Raw genomic sequence first — 6,248 nt, 5'->3', positions numbered from 1 at the left:
CGCTTTTTGGCATTGTTTTTAGTATGTTTTTAGTATGATCTAGTTAGTTTTTAGTATATTTTTATTAGTTTTTAGTTAAAATTCACTTTTCTGGACTTCACTATGAGATTGTGTGTTTTTCTGTGATTTCAGGTATTTTCTGGCTGAAATTGAGGGACCTGAGCAAAAATCTGATTCAGAGACTAAAAAGGACTGCAGATGCTGTTGGATTCTGACCTCCTTGCACTCGAAGTGGATTTTCTGGAGCTACAGAAGCCCAATTGGCGCTTTCTCAACGGCGTTGGAAAGTAGACATCCTGGGCTTTCCAGCAATATATGATAGTCCATACTTTGCCTAAGATTTGATGGCCCAAACTGGCGTACAAAGTCACTCTCAGAAATCCCAGCGTTAAACGCCGGAACTGGCACCAAAATGGGAGTTAAACGCCCAAACTGGCATAAAAGCTGGCGTTTAACTCCAAGAGAAGTCTCTGCACGAAAATGCTTCATTGCTCAGCCCAAGCACACACCAAGTGGGCCCGGAAGTGGATTTTTATGTCATTTACTCATTTCTATAAACCTTAGGCTACTAGTTTTCTATAAGTAGGACCTTTTACTATTGTATTTTCATCTTCAGATCTTTTGAATCTTTGGATTATTTTAGATCCTTTGATCATCTTTGGACATCTAGTTCTTAGATCACGTTTGGGGGCTGGCCTCACGGCCATGCCTAGACCTTGTTCTTATGTATTTTCAACGGTGGAGTTTCTACACACCATAGATTAAGGTGTGGAGCTCTGCTGTACCTCGAGTATTAATGCAATTACTATTGTTCTTCTATTCAATTCCCTTATTCTTGTTCTAAGGTATCACTTGTTCTTCAACTTGATGAATGTGATGATCCGTGACACTCATCATCATTCTCACCTATGAACGTGTGACTGACAACCACCTCCGTTCTATCTTCGATTGGGTGAATATCTCTTGGATTCCTGATTGCACGATGCATGGTTGATCGCCTGACAACCGAGTGCTCGCCTGACAACCGAGCCAACCATTCCGTGAGATCAGAGTCTTCGTGGTATAGGCTAGAACTGATGGCGGCATTCAAGAGAATCCGGAAGGTCTAACCTTGTCTGTGGTATTCTGAGTAGGATTCAATGATTGAATGACTGTGACGTGCTTCAAACTCCTAGCAGGCGGGGCGTTAGTGACAGACGCAAAAGAATTACTGGATTCTATTCCGGCCTGACCGAGAACCGACAGATGATTAGCCATGCTGTGACAGAGCATAGGAACATTTTCACTGAGAGGATGGGAGGTAGCCACTGACAACATTGAAACCCTTGCATAAGCTTGCCATGGAAAGGAGTAAGAAGGATTGGATGAAGACAGTACGAAAGCAGAGAGACGGAAGGGAAGGCATCTTCATGCGCTTATCTGAAGTTCCTACCAATGAATTACATAAGTACCTCTATCTTTATCTTTGTGTTTTATGCGTCTATCACTATATCCATTTGAGTTTGCCTGACTAAGATTTACAAGATGACCATAGCTTGCTTCATACTAACAATCTCCGTGGGATCGACCCTTACTCGCGTAAGGTTTATTACTTGGACGACCCAGTGCACTTGCTGGTTAGTTGTGCGAAGTTGTGTTAATGCCATGGTATTGAGCACCAAGTTTTTGGGGTTCATGACCGGGGATTATGAGAGTTGTGAAAAGTATTGTTCACAATTTCGCGCACCAAGTTTTTGGCGCCGTTGCCGGGGATTGTTGAGTTTGAACAACTGACGGTTCATCTTGTTGCTTAGATTAGGTATTTTTTCTTCAGAGTTCTTAAGAATGAATTCTAGTGTTTCAAGGTGATGTTCTTATCATCACCAAAGCTGATTGATCTTCATCAATTTAGCTCTTGAATGCAATGTTCTGCTGAAGCTTGGCTGACCATGTCTAATTCCTTTAGACTGAAGCTTTAGACTAACATTGCATGATTCCTGGAATTCTCATTAAGAATTTTGATACCTTTTTCCACTTTATTTTCGAAAAAGCACAAAAAAATTTAGAAAATCATAAAAACCAAAAAAATATTTTTCCTATTGAGACTCTATTCTCATTTTAAGTTTGGTGTCAATTATATGCATCCATTCATGTGTCTTAAGGATCTTCAAGTTGTTCTTGATGATTTTCGTGCTCTGATCTTTAAATTCAATTGACTTGAGTGTTTTGTGTGTCTCATATGCATTCTCATTTTGTTAGTGTCAGTGGTATACAAACTGCTAAGTTTGGTGTCTTGCATGCATTGTTATTTGATTCTTGTTGCATTTTGATTTATCCTTATTATTAAAAATCCAAAAATATTTGTAATTTGTGTCTTTTCAAGTCAATAATACAGAAGAATTGAAGATTCAGAACATTCAGCAGAGGAATTGCACAGAAAAAGCTGGGCGTTCAAAACGCCCAGTGAAGAAGGACAGACTGGCGTTTAAACGCCAGCCAGGGTACCTGGTTGGGCGTTTAACGCCCAAAAGGGTATAGTTTTGGGCGTTAAACGCCAGAATGTGCACCATTCTGGGCGTTTAACGCCAGGATGGCACAAGAGGGAAGATTCTGTTTTCAATGCAATTTTTTTCAGGTTTTCAAAGTTTTTCAAAATCAAATCTTTTTCAAATCATATCTTTTCAATCAAATCTTTTTCAAAATCAATTTCTTTCCTTTTTCAAAGATACTTGCTATCAATTAATGATTTGATTCAACATTTCAAGCATATTGCCTTTTCTGTTGAGGAAGGTTTAATGTTTGAATCATATCTTTTCTTGATAGCCAAGTCATTAATTTTTAAAATCAAATCTTTTTAAAAATGTTTTTCAAATCATATCTTCTCAATCACATTTTTTTTAAAAAACTAATCATATCTTCTTAACCACATCTTTTTCAAAATAGTTTTCAATCAAATCTTTTTTATTTCTAATTTCAAAATCTTTTTCAAAAATCACTGGATTTCTTTTCCACTCTTGGTTTTCGAAAATCAATTAAGTGTTTTTCAAAATGTTTTCAAAATCTTTTACTTAATTTTCGAAAATTGCTTCCCTTCTTCTCACATCCTTCTGTTTATGGACTAACAATATTCCTTAATGCAAAATTCGAACTTCATCTTCTTTGATAAGTTCAAATTTTCTACTTCTGCCTTCCATTTTTCTTTTCTTCTGACACCTCAAGGAATCTCTATACTGTGACATAGAGGATTCCATATTTTCTTGTTCCCTTCTCTTTCTTATGAGCAGGAGCAAAGACAAAAACATTCTTGTTGAGGCTGGCCCTGAACCTGAAAGGACCTTGAAGAGAAAGCTCAGAGAAGCCAAAGCACAACTCTCTTTAAAGGACCTGACCGAATTCTTCAAAGAAGAAGAACCTATGGCAGCCGAAAACAACAACAATGCCAACAATGCAAGGAAGGTGTTGGGTGACTTTACTGCACCTACTCCCGACTTCTATGGGAGAAGCATCTCTATCCCTGCCATTGGAGCAAACAACTTTGAGCTTAAGCCTCAATTAGTTTCTCTAATGCAACAGAATTGCAAGTTCCATGGACTTCTATTGGAAGATCCTCATCAGTTTTTAGCTGAATTCTTGCAAATCTGTGACACAGTCAAGACTAATGGGGTTGACCCTGAGGTCTACAGACTTATGCTATTCCCTTTTGCTGTAAGAGACAGAGCTAGGACATGGTTGGACTCTCAACCTAAAGAAAGCCTGGACTCTTGGGAAAAGCTAGTCAATGCCTTCTTGGCAAAGTTCTTTCCACCTCAAAAATTGAGTAAGCTTAGAGTGGAAGTCCAAACCTTCAGACAGAAGGAAGGAGAATCCCTCTATGAAGCTTGGGAAAGATACAAACAATTAATCAGAAAGTGTCCCTCTGATATGCTTTCTGAATGGAGCATCATAGGTATTTTCTATGATGGTCTCTCTGAACTATCCAAAATGTCTTTGGATAGCTCTGCTGGAGGATCTCTTCATCTGAAGAAGACACCTACAGAAGCTCAAGAGCTGATTGAAATGGTTGCAAATAACCAATTCATGTACACTTCTGAAAGGAATCCTGTGAACAATGGGACTAGTCAGAAGAAAGGAGTTCTTGAGATTGACACTCTGAATGCCATATTGGCTCAGAACAAAATATTGACTCAACAAGTCAATATGATTTCTCAAAGTCTGTCTGGAATGCAAAATGCACCAAGCAGTACTAAGGAAGCTTCATCTGAGGAAGAAGCCTATGATCCTGAGAACCCTTCAATGGAAGAGGTGAATTACATGGGAGAACCCTATGGAAACACCTATAATCCTTCATGGAGAAATCATCCAAATTTTTCATGGAAGGATCAACAGAGACCCCAACAAGGTTTCAACAATAATAATGGTGGAAGAAACAGGTTTAGCAATAGCAAGCCTTTTCCATCATCTTCTCAGCAACAGACAGAGAGTTCTAAGCAGAATACCTCTGACTTAGCAACCATGGTCTCTGATCTGATCAATACCACTCAAAGTTTCATGACTGAAACAAGGTCCTCCATTAGAAATTTGGAGGCACAAGTGGGTCAGCTGAGCAAGAAAATTACTGAACTCCCTCCTAATACTCTTCCAAGCAATACAGAAGAAAATCCAAAAGGAGAGTGCAAAGCCATCAACATGGCCGAATTTGGAGAGGAGGAAGAGGCAGTGAACGCCACTGAGGAAGGCCTCACTGGGCGTCCACTGGCCTCCAATGAGTTCCCCAATGAGGAACCATGGGAATCTGAGGCTCAAACTGAGACCATAGAGATTCCATTGGACTTACTTCTGCCATTCATGAGCTCTGATGAGTATTCTTCCTCTGAAGAGGATGAGTATGTCACTGAAGAGCAAGTGGCTAAATACCTTGGAGCAATCATGAAGCTAAATGACAAGTTATTTGGAAATGAGACTTGGGAGGATGAACCCCCTTTGCTCACCAAAGAACTGGATGACTTGTCTAGGCAGAAATTACCTCAAAAGAGACAGGATCCTGGGAAGTTTTCAATACCTTGTACCATAGGCACCATGACCTTCAAGAAGGCCTTGTGTGACTTAGGGTCAAGTGTAAACCTCATGCCTCTCTCTGTAATGGAGAAGTTAGGGATCTCTGAGGTACAAGCTGCAAAAATCTCACTAGAGATGGCAGACAACTCAAGAAAACAAGCCCATGGACTTGTAGAGGATGTTCTGGTTAAAGTTGAAGACCATTACATCCCTACCGATTTCATAGTCCTAGAGACTAGGAAGTGCATGGATGAATCCATCATCCTTGGCAGACCCTTCCTAGCCACAGCAAAGGCTGTGATTGATGTTGATAGAGGAGAGTTGATCATTCAAGTGAATGAAAAATCCTTGGTGTTTAAGGCCCAAGGATATCCCTCTGTCATCATGGAGAGGAAGCATGAAGAGCTTCTCTCAAAAACAGAGCCCCCACAGTCAAACGCTAAGTTTGGTGTTGGGAGGCCACAACCAAACTCTAAGTTTGGTATTGAACCCCCACATTCAAACTCTAAGTTTGGTGTTGGGAGGTTCCAACATGGCTCTGAGCATTTCTGAGGCTCCATGAGAGTCCTCTGTCAAGCTACTGACATTAAAGAAGCGCTTGTTGGGAGGCAACCCAATGTTATATTTTATCTATTTTCTTTTGTTATTTTATCTTTTTTGTAGGTTGATGATCATAAGAAGTCACAAAATCAATGAAAAAAGCAAAAACAGAATGAAAAACAGGAAGAAAAATAACACACCCTGGAGGACGCACCTACTGGCGTTTAAACGCCAGTGAGGTTAGCAGATGGGCGTTTAACGCCCAGTCTGGCACCATTCTGGGCGTTTAACGCCAGAAATGGGCACCAGACTGGCGTTAAACGCCAGAAAAGGGCAAGAAGCTGGCGTTAAACGCCAGAAATGGGCACCAGCCCGGCGTTTAACGCCAGAATTGGCACAAAACGAGATTTTGCTTGCCATTTGGTGCAGGGATGACTTTTCCTTGACACCTCAGGATCTGTGGACCCCACAGGATTCCCACCTACCCCACCACTCTCTCTCTTCTTCACCCATTCACCAATCACCTCAACACCTCTTCCCCAAAAACCCTTCACCTATCAAATCCCATCTTTCTCTTCACCACTCACATCCATCCTTCATAAAACCCCACCTACCTCACCATTCAAATTCAAACCACTTTCCCACCCAAAACCACCCATCCATGAATGAACCCA

At 40.6% G+C, this 6,248-nt stretch overlaps 1 non-coding gene across 1 annotated transcript; it reads right to left on the bottom strand.

Moving 5' to 3' along the window:
- Nucleotides 1-3,798: 3,798 nt before the first annotated feature.
- LOC112761653 (small nucleolar RNA R71) lies at nt 3,799-3,906 on the bottom strand. The gene has a single exon (XR_003182039.1). It is a non-coding gene; the product is annotated as a small nucleolar RNA R71 (small nucleolar RNA).
- Between the last annotated feature and the right edge of the window lie 2,342 nt (nt 3,907-6,248).

The sequence above is a fragment of the Arachis hypogaea genome, chromosome 6, assembly GCF_003086295.3.
Source record: "Arachis hypogaea cultivar Tifrunner chromosome 6, arahy.Tifrunner.gnm2.J5K5, whole genome shotgun sequence".
Classification (NCBI taxonomy): domain Eukaryota; kingdom Viridiplantae; phylum Streptophyta; class Magnoliopsida; order Fabales; family Fabaceae; genus Arachis; species Arachis hypogaea.
Note: the sequence above shows the minus strand (reverse complement) of the source record. Positions and strands in the feature narration are given on the sequence as shown.